The sequence below is a fragment of the Hyperolius riggenbachi genome, chromosome 2, assembly GCF_040937935.1.
Source record: "Hyperolius riggenbachi isolate aHypRig1 chromosome 2, aHypRig1.pri, whole genome shotgun sequence".
NCBI lineage: Eukaryota > Metazoa > Chordata > Amphibia > Anura > Hyperoliidae > Hyperolius > Hyperolius riggenbachi.
Genome location: NC_090647.1, coordinates 122,198,129 through 122,214,131, shown reverse-complemented (window position 1 = coordinate 122,214,131; position 16,003 = coordinate 122,198,129). Strand labels below are relative to the sequence as shown.

General features: G+C 43.2%; 1 long non-coding RNA gene across 1 annotated transcript in view; it reads left to right on the top strand.

The window, feature by feature from the left end:
- The window catches only part of LOC137544050 (uncharacterized), a 79,192-nt gene extending 75,799 nt beyond the window's left edge, over window positions 1–3,393 (top strand). The window contains exon 6 of the long non-coding RNA XR_011025705.1: window positions 3,308–3,393. This is a non-coding gene — a long non-coding RNA (uncharacterized lncRNA). The remainder of the gene's footprint in view (window positions 1–3,307) is intronic.
- Window positions 3,394–16,003: the final 12,610 nt, after the last annotated feature.

The following is a 16,003-nucleotide window of genomic DNA, read 5'->3' as shown; positions in this document are numbered from 1 at the left end:
AACTTTATTTTAATTTTTTTTTTTATCTCTTCTGAGAGAATCCACCTAGACTCAACCTCTCAATTCGATGACCTATATATTATTCCAATTGGGCGCCTCCTAACATTCCAAATTTACCAGATACTTTAATTGGCTTACCCCTAAAATTGGCCCTAGACTATGATATATGCACTACACTACACGATACATATATAGACATAAGACTATGGAAGGGATTAGATTGTGAGCCCCTCTGAGGGACAGTTAAATGACAAGAAAATATATATACAGTCCTGGTCAAAAGTTTTGAGACTGTCAAAAATATTCGTTTTTACAAAGTTTGCTGCTAAACTGCTTTTAGATCTTTGTTTCAGTTGTTGATGTGATGTACTTAAAGTGACACTGAAGCGGAAAAAAAATGATGATATTATGATTTGTATGTGTAGCACAGCTAAGAAATAAAACATTAAGATCAGTTACATCAGTGTAATTGTTTCCAGTACAGGAAGAGTTGAGAAACTCCAGTTGTTATCTCTATGCAAACAAGCCATTAAGCTCTCCGACTAAGTTAGTCGTGGAGAGGGCTGTTATCTGACTTTTATTATCTCAACTGTAAGTGAACTGTTTACTTTTTCTCTGCTAGAGGAGAGTTCATTACTTCACAGTCTGCTCTGAAAGACTAATTTTGAATGCTGAGTGTTGTGTAATCTGCACATATTATAGAGTGATGCAATGTTAGAAAACACACTATATACCTGAAAATAAAAGTATGAGAATATTTTCTTTGCTGCTAATCTTCTAGTAATTATTCATAGTACACAACCAATTCACTAAATCATATATATTTTTTCGCTTCAGTGTCTCTTTAAGTATAAATGTAAGCACTGCATACGTTTCAAAGGCTGTTATTGACAATTACATGAGATTTATGCAAAGAGCCGGTATTTGCAGTGTTGGCCCTTCTTTTTCAGGACCTCTGCAATTCGACTGGGCATGCTCTCAATCAACTTCTGGGCCAAATCCTTACTGATAGCAACCCATTCTTTCATAATTACTTCTTTGAGTTTCTCAGAATTCGTTTGTTTTTGTTTGTCAACCCGCCTCTTGAGGAATGATTACAAGTTCCCAATGGGATTAAGATCTGGGGAGTTTCGAGGCCATGGATCCAAAATTTTAATGTTTTGGTCCCCGAGCCACTTAGTTATCACTTTCGCCTTATGACACGGTGCTCCATCTTGCTGGAAAATGCATTGTTCTTCACCAAACTGTTGTTGGATTGTTAGAAGAAGAAGCTGTTGGAGGGTGTTTTGGTACCATTCTTTATTCATGGCTGTGTTTTTTGGCAAAATTGTGAGTGAGCCCACTCCCTTGGATGAGAAGCAACCCCACACATGAATAGTCTCAGGATCCTTTACTGTTGGCATGACAAAGGACTGATGGTAGTGCTAACCTTTTCTTCTCCTGACAAGCCTTTTTCCAGATGCCCCAAACAATCGGAAAGGGGCTTCATTGGTGAATATGAATTTGCCCCAGTCCTCAGCAGTCCATTCACCATACTTTCTACAGAAGATCAATCTGTCCCTGATGTTTTTTTTGGGAGAGAAGTGGCTTATTTGCTGCCCTTCTTGACACCAGGCCATCTTCCAAAAGTCTACGCCTCACTGTGCGTACAGATGTGTTCACACCTATCTGCTGCCATTCGTGAGCATCCTCTGCACTGGTTGCACTCTGATCCCGCAGCTGAATCCTCTTTAGGAGACAATCCTGGTGCTTACTGGATTTTCTTGGATGCCCTGAAACCTTCTTAACAAAAATTGAACCTCTTTCCTTGAAGTTCATGATGATCCTATAAATTGTTGATTTAGGTGCAATCTTAGTAGCCACAATATCCTTGCCTGTAAAGCCATTTTTATGCAACGCAATGATGGCTGGTCGCGTTTCTTTGCTGGTCACCATGGTTAACAATGGAAGATCAATGATTTCAAGCATCACCCTCCTTTTAACATGTCAAGTCTGCCATTTTAACCCAATCAGCCTGACATAATGATCTCCAGCCTTGTGCTTGTCAACATTCTCACCTGAGTTAACAAGACGATTACTAAAATGATCTCACCAGGTTCTTTGATGACAGCAATGAAATGCAGTGGAAAGGTTTTTTGGGGATTCAGTTAATTTTCATGGCAAAAATGGACTATGCAATTCATCTGAACACTCTTTATAACATTCTGGAGTATATGCAAATTGCTATTATAAAAACGTACGCACCAACTTTTCTAATTTCCAATATTTTTGACAGTCTCAAAACTTTTGGCTAGGACTGTACTCTGTACAGCACTGCGGAAGATGTCGGCGCTATATAAATACTAAATAATAAATAATAATAATATACTAAATATTGATTTCATTTCTTTTACGTGGTGCCCAAATTTATGCACCTGCCTAATTTTGTTTAAACAATTATTGCACACTTTCTGTAAATCCAATAAACTTAATTTCACTTATCAAATATCACTGTGTGTGTCTCCTATATGATATATTTAACTGACATCGTAACAATCAACGATTTATACAGGAATATTATTCATGACGTTTAACAAGGTTGCCAAAACTTTCGCATCCCACTGTAAAGACTGCATTGGCTGAGAATCCTGGATTTTTAGCGATCCCAATGCGCAAGTGAGCAATGAGAAGATTATCCTCCCCACTCACGAGAATTTGCTCTGTCATGTGCTGCTCGTTGTCCCTCCTCCCCCCTCTTTCCAAAAACACACATTGCTAGCCTAGAGGCTAGTGACACATCTACACAGCATCAGCTATGCACTGTCATTTGAGGAATTAAGTCTCGCTCCCTGCTGGGTGACAGCAATATCTCAGTGTGTACTTTGTGTGAACTTTTCCTGCTGTATTTTTTCTCCCAAAATTTTATAATATACAGGCATTCTGTAGTAAACAAAATTTGGTAACAACATAAACTTGCTTGAACTGCTATGCTTTATATGCAAGATTTGCCATTTGCCTCTAAGCCTCAATGTGACGTTAATGTTTAGTTCCCATGATGCACACTTCTAGAGAAGAATGTACATTTAGACAACGGAATGCAAAAGTGATGGGCTTGGCCACATAGTACAAATACAAAATCTGTTTTATTAAAAGATAAAATGCATTGACAAGAACCAAAAATTCAAGTTGTGGGTTACTAACCAAAATCTCATCTGGCGCATTGCTTTTCTGCCTAAAATTAACTCTGCTTTTCTTGGAAAAGTACATTAATTCATTGTTATCCTTGAAAAATTAACAGATGTCTGAGTATGTTTTGTGTGTGTTCCAGTGTTCTCCAGCCCCGAGAATATCTCCGTGGTTATTCTAATGGAAAGAAGATGAAGGCGGTTGATACAATGTAAAAATCTGAATAAAGGAAGTTTCCTATGATGCATTTAAGCGTGGTTCACCAAGCGCCACAGGATAAACCAAGAAGAACGAACGATAAGAGAAAATGTAAAAGAATGCTCTGCAAATCTAGAACACCATGAAAACTACACAAGGAAGAGAGGGGCCACTGTACATGTAAGCTGCACATGGATGAAGGGGCTGACAGTGGAGACAGTATACCATATGAGCTATACATAATAAGGACTGCTCCTGCAAAAAGATATGATATTGCACATAGAGGAGGGCAGCATACAAAATGGGGAATGCATAAGAAAGCTGACCAATGTGGAGAAACGTATAAATCCTTGGACAAACACATGGATAGAATGGGGTATACTAGTCCTCTTTCTGGCAGAGTGAATGCAGAAAGGTTCCTCAATGTCTGTGTCCAACATTACAGTCTCTGGTTCTCGAGATCACTCTAATGCAGATGAGAGAGGTGAATGGAAACTGCAAGGCTAAGGAAAGGGACATCACTAGCATGTCAGACTGCTTGGATGGATGTTAGTATTCTCTACTCTCCCCTGAACTGGGTTTGTTTTTTTTGTTTTTTTTCAGGAGAACCACTTAAAACAAAACCTCTAGAATTTGAAATACAAAGTGGGGTAAGAGGCACCCAGAGAAAAAAAAACTAATAAGATAAAACTAAGTTAAAAACCACTAGAATGAAAAAGAGCTTACCTCAAAAATGACAACTTCATATGTCAATGAAATGCATTATGCATTCCCCCTATGCAATATAATCACATAGGACTCAGCAGACAGCAGCTGTCAAACTTTACAATACTAAATCTTTTTTTAATCAACAAATTATGAATTACATTTCAAATTCATGGATCTACCACATTTATCTCACAGGTATTTGTAAGGTAAGAGAAGGGATAGAAACCGCAGAAAAACATCACTGAGGTAGAGATGGCCCGAACCTCCAATTTTCGGTTCGCGAATCGGGGTACGCGAACTTCCGCAAAAGTTTGGCTCGCGTGAACTTCCGCGAACCGCAATAGACTTCAATGGGGAGGCGAACTTTGAAAACTAGAAACACTTATGCTGGCCAGAAAAGTGATGGAAAAGATGTTTCAAGGGGTGTAAAATCTGAGTTTTTGCATGGATGAGTGGGATAGACGCCAAAAGTCCCGGGGAAAAATCTGGATTTGACGCAAAGCAGCGTTTAAGGGCAGAAATCACATTGAATGCTAAATTGCAGACCTAAAGTGCTTTAAAACATCTTGCATGTGTATATGTTACGGCCAGAACCCGAAGTGTGGCCACTTCTAGTTCTGGCCGGCCACTTCGGGTTCTGGCCGGCCAATGCGCGAAGTGGCCGCAGCGCAGCGGCCAATGTTAGAAATGGAATGTTTCCTTTTATTATGAATGTAGTTTTCCGGCCGTCTCTGGCCAAAATGTAGCAAAACAGTTCGTTCATTAAATGAAATGAAGCTGGCGGCAATGTAGAAGGATGAAACCGCCCGGCTTCTGCTCCGCCTCCTCTCCTCCGCCCCTGCCTCTCTCTCTTCTCCCCGATACTGGCAGCGGGGGGACATGCGTGTCCCCCCCAGAGTCGTTCGTCGCGGCAGGCAATCCTGTCGTTCGTCCCTGCAGAGCGGGTGCTGGCAGAAGCAATGTCTGCAGCCTCCCCGCTCTGCTTTCCTGGCGCCACGAACGACTCTCGGGGACACGCGTGTCCCCGCCGGCTGCCCGAAGAAGAGAGAGAGAGAGAGAGAGAGAGAGAGAGAAGAGGCAGGGGCGGAGGAGAGGAGGCGGAGCCGCCAGCTTCATTTCATTCAATGAACGAACTGTTTTGCTACATTTTGGCCAGAGATTGCCGGAAAACTATATTAATATTAAAAGGAAACATTCCATTTCTAACATTGGCCGCTGCGCTGCGGCCACTTCGCGCATTGGCCGGCCAGAACCCGAAGTGGTCGGCCAGAACTAGAAGTGGCCACACTTCGGGTTCTGGCCGTAACATATACATCAATCAGGGAGTGTAATTAGAGTACTGCTTCCCACTGACACACCAAACTCACTGTGTAACACACCGCAAACAGCTGTTTGTGTAGTGACGGCCGTGCTGGACTGGTGCGCAACATGGCGAGAGTGCAGGTGATGGTGGCTTTCCAGCCCATATGGTCGCCGGGCTGAGGTAGCTGAATGACAGAACAGTGACTGTCCAGCTGATCAAATTTGGTCTGTCCACAATGAAGCAACGACCTTATTATCGTGGGTGTGCCCCCCCCCTCCCCCGACACACTCATATAGCCGTTGGTCATTGCTTCATTGTGATACACAAACCCCTTCACCGCGGCAAGGTAATGATCACGAAGGGAATTGGCACATGTACATGCCCTTTGTTATGTTGTTGCAGCTGCAGTGCAGCCAGAAAAATTAGGCAGGCATGTACACGCACCAGAAAAATTATTATAGTGGCCGCTGCAGCGGCCTTAAAAATTCAGGAATCCACCTGGAGTCCTGGACCCTGTTGGTGGTGGCGGAGAAGGCAGTCAACCGGCCTGCAGGCAGAGATTCTGTGTGGAGAGCGATTGGGAAAATAACAGATAAGTCAAGCAAGCTGTCCACTCTGTAATCACAGCTCAGTCAGGAGGCAACACACATCCACCTTACAGCACACCTGCTGCAATCCTAATCCAGTAATTAGTCTTGGGGCAAGCAGTCACACGGCGTGCAGGCAGAGATGCTGTGTGTGGGGACTTACTTAGTCTTCGGGCAGGCCTGAGCGTGCTTTGCAGACCAGGCATCCATGGTCAGATGGACCCTTGACCCAATGCTGTGTGCCAGAGATGTCACCACTTGCCTTTCAACATCACGGTACAGTTTAGGTATCGCCTTTTTTGAGAAAAAATTGCGGCCTGGTATCTTCCACTGCAGTGTGTGGCTTTGCTTTTGCTTACACAAAAAATTGAATGTGTGCATTAAACACCAAGTGAACACCTGACTTATCTGGCTTTGCAAATTTGGCCCTATTGGCTATTTTTGAGGCAATGCTCATGCAAAAATGCATTTGCTTTCACATGCTAAACTATGCAGGGTCAAAAACCAACACCGCAAAGCGGTTGCCCTGCGGGAATTAGTTCATGCTTCATTAGCACTTTCCAGGAGCGCCATGGGGAGGCTTCCCAATGCTTTGCTTTTGTGTGCTGCTTTTCCTCAGGTGGTCATCCCATTGCAGTTTGGGCTTTGTAATCATGTGCCTTCGTAAGGTAGTTGTCCCTACGTGGGTCTTGGTCTTTCCACTGCTCAATTTTCGGTGGCAGAGAGTACAGATGGCATTGCTCTCATCTGAGGCAGACACTGTAACGATTGTGGAACTTTCTCCGTGATCAGCGCACAACGCGTGCGCTGACACGGCGGAAATCCTCCACAAGCGTATAATTGCAGGAACCCAGCAAAAGGTGCAATGCACCTGTAGAGGGAAATTCCTGTCGGCAGATGGCGTTGTGGAGTGCAGAGGAACCAATCTTCTGTACCTCCACAAATGTCAGACAGAAATTGTACGAAGCGCAGAACGCAATCGCAAGAGAAGCGATTGCGAATGAGAACGAGCAAAGGGACAGGTTGTATGTGTGTGCACCAAACTAGTCGTCAGCCCGTGACGGTGCACACACCACAGCAGATAAGAAGTAGGAACGCGATCGCGAGAGGTGCGATCGCCAGACGTGACACAAGGCTACAGCAAGGCGGAGCACGAGAGTAGCAAAGGCACAGCAAATCATACAATGAGGAGATACGGAAAATAACAAACGCTAATTGAACGCGAACACCGCACTCATTCGCAACAGTGCATGCGTTCGTGCGCGGTCCCCACGTGATAAGCACAACAGGGACAAGCACGCCTAACTAACCACCGACAGATGAACATAAAACAGAGGATGCGAGCGCTTGCTTAACGGTTACCTCACCGAGCCTCCAGCAAGCGTTCGTAGCAGACAAGACAGACACATGAAAACAGGAACAAGCGAGAGACAGGATCCACAGCACTAGCGAAAAGAGGCCAGTGCAATCCAGGGAGACAGAACAGAAGGGTCCACAGCACTAGCGAAAAGAGGCTAGCGCGATCCAGGGAGACAGAACAGAAGGATCCACAGCACTAGCGCAAAGCGAGTGCGATCCAAGCAGACAGAACAGAGTAGCAGACCAGAAGGATCCACAGCACTAGCGCAAGGCGAGTGCGATCCAGGAAGGCAAAACAGAAGGATCCACAGCACTAGCGCAAGGCGAGTGCGATCCAAGAAAACAGATCAGAAGGGGCTACCAGTAACAACCGCTGTTCCGGTTAGCACCCAGACACACCGAACGATTTCCTGTCGACCACCGCTAAGACAGGACAATCGCAACAGACGAACAAAACAGATATGCAATCCTAACTGCACTAGGGAATTTGCCTAGTGCAATCCCAGGAATTACTCTAAGCTGATCTTCAAACAAAGAGCAAGGCTGACACTCCTCCAGGAGTGTTTCACAGGAAGGAATCCTTATGACCAGCCAAGCATTGTGGGAAACACATAGTACTTATAGTACACGCCTCCAATGAATGTGGCCAGGCAATTTGCATGACAACGTATGCAAATTCCTCAGCAAGCACAAGCTGCAAAACTGACAGAAGGTCTCCTTTCCAGAGTCCTGCAGCATGCAAACCTAAACAATGGTCAAAAAGCTGCCTGCCTGCACAGGCAGCTGAGCAGATCATTACAGACACACACAAAAATTTCCACACCGCTGAGCCCTGGGGTGATGGCACTTTGGTGGTGGCGGCCGACTGAGTGTTAAGTGGGGTGCCAGAATCAGAGCAGGAGGAGGAAGATATGTCACGCTTCCGTGCGGAAGCTGAGAAAGATGAGGTGTTTTGTGTTAAATAGTCAACTACGTCCTGACAATATTGGGGGTTGATGGCACATGCCTTCTTCTGAACACTATACTTTGGTCGAGGGCCACACAAAATCACGACAGCGTGACCTCGAACAGACCTGCCAGGTGGCCTGCCTCTGCCTTTTGTTTTGTCCATATTGGGGGGGATGAAGTGAAAGGTATGCGCTGACTTGACAAATACAATGTGCAGTTACACAGGGGCAGTTAACAGGTATGCACGGAGTGGTATATCACACTGCGTGCCCTCACGTAGGTAGGTGGGTGCACTGAACACAACAGGTAGGTATATGCAGTGATGAGTATTACAAATGTGCACCTGTCACACACACGTACTATGAACAGGTACAGTGACTGGTGGTATTAAATATCACACTGTGTGCGCTCACGTAGGTAGGCGGGTGCATTGAACACAACAGGTAGGTATATGCAGTGATGGGTATTACAAATGTGCACCTGTCACACACACGTACCATGAACAGGTACAGTGACTGGTGGTATTGAAAATCACACTGCGTGCGCTCACGTGGGTAGGTGGGTGCACTGAAGTGAACAACAGGTAGGTATTTGCAGTGATGGGTATTACAATGTGCACCTGTCACACACAGACAGGTACCGGACAGGCACAGTAACACTGCGTGTGCTTACGTAGGTAGGTGGGTGCACTGAAGTGAACATCAGGTAGGTATATGCAGTGATGGGTATTACAATGTGCACCTGTCACACACACAGGTAGTCACTGAATGTGCTGGGCCTGGCAGTGGCACACACAGTAGGAATTACCAAGGCTGTCTATGCAACACAAGTGTCTGTGGGACACACACATGCACAAAAAAAAAAGATCACAAGAACAAGATTATCTCTCAAAAGAGCTGTTGAGGAGTGCTTTTTTATCAATAAGAATCAGCAAGGAGCAAGCTAAGAAGCCTACAAGAGCCTAACTAAGCTTTCCCTATAGGTCTCTGCACAGCAGCTCTCCCTTCTCTAATTACTGCAGGTACACGAGTGAGTCCAATGCCTGACACTGCCTGCCTTTTATAAGGGGGGGTTGGGCTTCAGGAGGGAGTGTAGCCTGATTGGCTACAATGTGCCTGCTGACTGTGATGTAGAGGGTCAAAGTTGACCTTAATGATGCACTATGGGGGCGAATCGAACTTCCGGAAAAGTTCTCCGTTCTCCGCAAACCACCGAAGTTCGCCGGGAACTGTTCGGGCCATCTCTACACTGAGGTAGATTTTCATGGTGAGGGACTTTGAGGGTAAGTACAATATTTATTATGGCTACGCCTAAAACCAAATTCACAGATTGTAGTTGTAAAGTTACCATTGAAAAGGAAGAAACAAAGAAAAGGATCCAGTCATTTATGAGACAAACGCTTTCTAGTGTATTACACTATTTTATCCTTCTTTCCTTTTTTTATATTTTCTTTTTTTCCCTGTTTTAGCAAGGCTCCTCCAGTTTTGTTATTATGACTGATGCTGCATCTGCTGCTGTTGCCCTCCAGACTCTATTTTTTTGTTCTCTAAATATATCTTTCCAGATATGTCGGAATATTTGATCCTTGGCTTGGAGGGTTGAATGGCTGAGTAGAGGAGGAATGGAAGCTGTTATGAATTCATATGACAGCTGAAATACTCATCTGTCTGGACCACTCCTTGTTGCTTTCCTTCTAGTAGCTAATAGGTTAATTTTAATTGGGTAGGCTGGCGGTAAATATCTCCAGACAGACAGAATACATTTCATAGACTAGCCTGGGGTTAATGATGTGAAAATCAGTGACCGGTGTAGATCTGCTTCAGAAAGGACACGCAGCCTCATAGACAGAGCAAGAAGACAGTACATCTGTATCACCAGACTTAGCACATTCCATACAAACTGGCAGCGAGTGGCCTAAACCAGGTTTAGAAGGCATGGTTATCTGGCACCTACAGGGATTGGCTGGTGCCGGATAAGTGTATTGCCTGGTTGCTTGAGACTCAGTGTTAAAAATAGGCCTAGCTCAGGCATGTTTAAAGTCTGGCCTGGGGTCTACTAGTAGTTACCTCCTTTCTATGTAGTCTCTATCCAGATTTTTTTCTCAGCATTTCTTTCTCAGCCAACACACTTGTGGTGCAGTTCGGCAGGGGTTTGTAAGTTCATGGAGGGGGAAATATGGGGTGCAAGGACATCTTTGCCTATAGGCTCCTGTGATGTAAATCCAGGCCTGACTTGGTACGAGATCAGGAGAAAAAGACAGATGCTGCTCTTGCTTTGTCAAACATAACTTGAGGTGAGTGAGCTGGTGCACTGTCATCTCGCTGCGAACCGCAATCTTTTCCATCTCACACTTCAGTCACTTCTTGTATAATTTGTAAAGAAAAAAAAGGATACAATTATACAATTAGCTGATTTTCTCATCATCATGCACTTCGGGACCAATGATGATGACACTGACAAAATGTCATCAATATACCATAATAACTTTTGACACATTCTCCACAAATATAAAATTGCATGTGACTTATAAAAATTCTGTGAATTTCACTGCTAAACTCTTCTCATCATATCCAGAGTAGACGGTGGTTATAACCACTTCTGTGGTTTACCAGTAAACCAGTTAGCACCATTTCAGTCCCTCATAAACTCTGCTATCCAAATAATTCACTGGTTTTCTTGTTCCATAGATGCTACTTTTTTCTGTAAGTTTGATCAACAACAAGAGTCAGTCCCTCCATTGGCTCCTCATCAAAGACAGAATACAGATAAAGCATTATTGTTCTTTTTCTACAGAACTGTCAACAGTTTAGCTCTTCAATACATTAAAGTCTTCTCTGTACAGACGAAGGAGGGGGAAAGGAGCATACGTTAAAAAGGGGCGCTGGGAAAAAAGGGCACGGGGTTTTAAACGATAAGCATGGATAACGTTTAAAAATGAATTGTACTGTATTTCGTTTAAAATTAATGTTTTATAAAGTTATAAATCATTAAATAATGTCCATGAAATCGGCAATTGTAAAAACGTTAATCTTCCGTTTAAGTAGTGAAACGTATAATAACGTTTACAAAAAAAATTACTAAGTAACCCTACCTGTACCTACCCCTAACCCCTAGACCCCCTGTTGGTGCCTAAACCTAAGACCCCCCTGTTGGTGCCTAAACCTAAGACCCCCCTGTTGGTGCCTAAACCTAAGACCCCCCTGTTGGTGCCTAAACCTAAGACCCCCCTGTTGGTGCCTAAACCTAAGACCCCCCTGATGGTGCCTAAACCTAAGACCCTCCTTAGAGATCACTGTATTGTGTGTAGAATAATGTTTTAAAAACAGTAAGGGATAAAATATATTACAGTTTACGTTACGTACTGATCACTTTATTTTGTGAATAATAATGTTTTACAAACAGTAAGGGATAACTTTTAAAATAATGTTTTATTGAAATAGGGAACGTAAATCATCACAAGCAGTTAAAAAATCTTCGGACGCCGTTGGTAAACGTTATTATTCTCGGGCGCCCTTTTTTCCTGTTCGGCGCCCAGTAAACGATAATTATTATGGGAGTGAATGGCGGCGCCCGATTTGTCCACTAGCCACCTGCGCCCTTTTTTACTGTTACCGGGAAAGGAGGCCTACTTACAACATCAGGTTCACTATGCTGAGGTGACGAGATACCAGATGGTGGCAGTGATCTGCCCTTGAATCCCTCCCCTCCATACCCTGAATGAAGCAAAAGCAAAACTGGTTGGGTGGAGAGGAGGCAGACATATGCTGTGACAGAGTGCTTAGTGTACTTTAGGGTCCTTCATCTTGTTGACCCTGGATGTAAGGCTCTTGCTCTTTGATTTTTTTTTTTTTGCTGTGTTTAATTGGAATGATCTGCACTTAGAGCATTTTTACTATACTTTGCCTGCTGGGAAATTCCTTGACTTATGGATTACTGAGCGGTGTGGAGGGAGTTGGAGACAGAGACAGAAAAGGAGGCAAAGTAATGGAAGTGTTTTGGGGATTTTAACTCTTACCCAGTCTACAAAGAATGTTTGATTTGTTGTCTTTGTTGCTCTTAGAGAGCTTTCCCAAACTGTTTTCTGGACAGGATTTGTGGGAAATTCTCACAGATGTGGACACAGGACAGCAATAAAATCTCCAAATGAGGTTCTAAATCCTTACCACATTATCTAAAACTACAATAAAACATCTTTTTTTATTTATTTTTTTAAGTTGAAGTGCAGCAGAGGAGTTTTTTCAACTCTGATCAAAAGCCAAGAAGAAGTTCAAGAACAAAGCTAGTAGAGCTGAATAGTAACATTTCTTCATTCAAATTTAGTTGGTCAACATCAGCAATGAGTGATTTATTTACTCCAAAATTAAGGTAGCCATACACTCATAGATTGCTAAAAATATAGATTCCTCTCTGATTGGATGATCAGAGAGGGATCGAAACCTTTCACTTACTGCAAATAGATTTTCGATAGATTTTAACATTGAAAATCTATTGAAGTGCACTGCATTCAATATTCTGCCACCACTCCCTCCCTGGCCCTATGTGACAGAGATTTTCCACCTGGTCCCGTTCAGTATTTGACCTATTTTTGCAGATATGATCAGAGTGGCTACCTTCAGCACAACCAGCTGATTATGTGAAATCTGAAAGGGGAGATTCTGCTTCAGACTTTAATATTGAACATTTGTGGAATCTCATATATAAACAGCGAAAGGAGGAAAGTCTGCAAATAGAGGAAAGAAGATTAGTGTTGCAGGAGATACTGTAATTGGCTAAGTAAATATACACGCAGATGCAATTTCATTAAAGCAAAGAAGACATACTGTTTTTGTGATTTTTCAAGTTTTAGAACCACGGAAAGATTTAGGAATACAAGCTACGGTAATTCAAAAACGTTTTCAACTCTGGTGTAGCCTTAATATTGAAAAAAAGCTTTATGGTTCACTACTGAAACTCTGGTGATTCTGGTTCTTAATAATACAAGTGGGTATATAGTAGAAATAAAGGAGAAATGGCAGCGTATCCTAAGACTAGGCCACATCTGAATGGCTACCAACAGAGCCGTGCAGGGCCCTCCTAGAGGCAACATACACACCCTGTATTCAAAACAGATGGTACAATTATGCACTAAAGCCCTAACCTCTAATAGAAACGGAATATAAGCACAAATATCACATTGGCAGCAGAAAGCCATAAGGCAAACTTACATTTTTTAGACAGAAAGGAGAGGTGGCAGCACTTCCCAAGACAGATTGCATCTCAATGACTAACAGCATCGGTGTGCAGAGCCTAATTATAGCCAGCGTACACAACTTGCATTCAAAACAGATGCACCAAAATTAACATAATGGAGGATGTTAGCTTCCAAAACAGTTTGCATGCAAAATATTACGTATATACTGTAGTAGGAATAAGCATGCTAAATCTGCCAAAGTCAAATTTGCATTGATTCTGGCTGATTCTAAGTGAACCTGAGGCTAAAATTCACCATTTGCATTGAAATCTATTATGGCACAGACTTTCATGGCTAATGGCAATGCCCCCATAAGTATCATGATAGCCAAATTTGCTACATATGCCAGTGCCAATTGTGGAAAGGTGTACAACAAATTTTAAAGATGATGCAGTTCTTGAGTAAATCGGTTTTACAGTTCAGGAGGGAAACATTAAACAGGAGCAGTGTCCCTCTCAGGCAGTGTGGCACACTGCGAAGCTGCATGTACAAAACAAATCCCCAAAGACCTTGTAGAAAACTGATTTTAATATGCTGGTACTCTTTATTCCCTGTGCTGCAACAGTTTGTGCCCATTTTGGGCTTATTAATTTGTTTCCTAATCCTTAAATCTATAAGATTATTTTTCTTTTGAGCCAATCAGTAAAACATTAACATTTAAAGTGACAAGGCACATTTTCTTTAACAACGGGAAAAACTTACAGCATAGTCCCTCCCCCCTCCTTCCTATGCTGTCCTATCTGTCATCAATCTTCACTTGGCCCATGAGGTGTTACCTGTCACAGTGATGGCCCAGTAGTGATGTATGAGATAAAGGGAGATTAACCTATACTCAGCTTTCCTATGAATGTCCCTTTAGATTTCCATGGAGTGAAGAAGAATCTGACAGCACCACGTAGGTAAATTATAGCTCTTTAATGGGTAGAAAACAGAGAGACAGCCATGACCAGCCTCTAGACTTCCACAGTTCTTGGAGAAAACTGAAGATACATGTAGTCACCTCTGGGTGCCTGCACTTCATCTATCATAGCAATCCAGAACACTTAGGATCACCGCAGGTTTACTTTAACTCACTCTGTTGCTGTAGCAATCTAACAGTCTGTCTTTGGCAGTGCTTGTGTATTTGTAGTTCTGCTGTGTCAATTGTAATCATAAGATGGATGTTCAGTAAACAATGATTTCATCAATAAACTACTTTGACAGACCATTTCCTGCCAGATCATCTGCATTTAAACAATTCTGTTCCCACCTCAGCGTTCTGCTCAATGGCCAATCATTCTTTCCCTCCAAGGCATATGAGCACAGCTCTGGTGTTTTCCATTATGAAGTGTGCTGGTTTGTCACATCAGCTCCGCTCTAATGCCTCTGCCACTATCAGTGGCTCATCACAGGGAGCAGGTAAAGGAGGCTTAGCATGAAATCAAAGAAGAAAATAGTGAAATGTTAACATTTAACTTAAGTGTTATTTTGATTTTGGATAGTGTGGGGAAAAAAGTTTGAAACTTGTCTGAGTTTTCCATGTTGCCTTTATCCCCATGTAGGAAACTACACTTTACTTCCTGTCTTAAACTGTCCCGGTAGTGAAAAAAGTGCCCCAAATTGGTACTTAAAGGGAAACTGTGTCTAAGAATTTAACTTCATCCCAATCAGTAGCTGATACCCCCTTTTCCATGAGAAATCTATTCCTTTTCTGAAACGGATCAGCAAGGGGCTCTGTATGGCTGATATTGTGGTGAAACCCCTCCCACAAATGATTACAGCGCATCACAGCATGACATCACACTGTGGGAGCCTTGTTGCATTGTGGAAAATAACAGCTGTTTCCAACTGCCAAAAAAACAAGCAGCATTTCCTTCTACTTACATCACCTGCCAGCAGTAAAAATGTCACCATGTGATAAATGGCAGAATGTAAATCAGGGAGAGGAAAGATTTTACAATGGGCAAACACTAACTAAATAATTTATACATAATTATTGTAAAAATGAAGCACTTTTTTTTATCACATTATTTTCACTGGAGTTCCTCTTTAAAGGATACATGAGTTATGCTGATCTACTTACCTGGGGCTTCTTTCACCCCATGAAGTTTATGTGTCCCTTGTTGCAGCTCTGCCGGCAGACACTCTTCTGCAGTCCCCTCCGTAGCAGGTGGCTTCTGTGCATGCGCCATTATGCGCATGTGCCGCTCACGAGGTGCCGCACTGAGGTGGCAGCAGAGCTGCGACGAGGGGCACAAATACTTCAAGGGACTGGAGGAATTCTCAGGTAAGTGGATTGGCCTGTATCCTTTAACTAAGTAGAGTGAAGCTGCTGGATAATCCAGAGGCTTTCCCCGTCCACTTCCTCCTCGCTGTTCCAGCGGTGGGACCCCCCAAAGCCCAAGGCCTTGTCAACAGAGCTCAGCTGAACACCTCAGGTGCAGATGACTCATGCCTGCGCAGTAGCATAGAGTTGAAAAAGCTGAGCCCGAGTGGCAGCTCCATGCTACTGCTCAGGTTCACGCC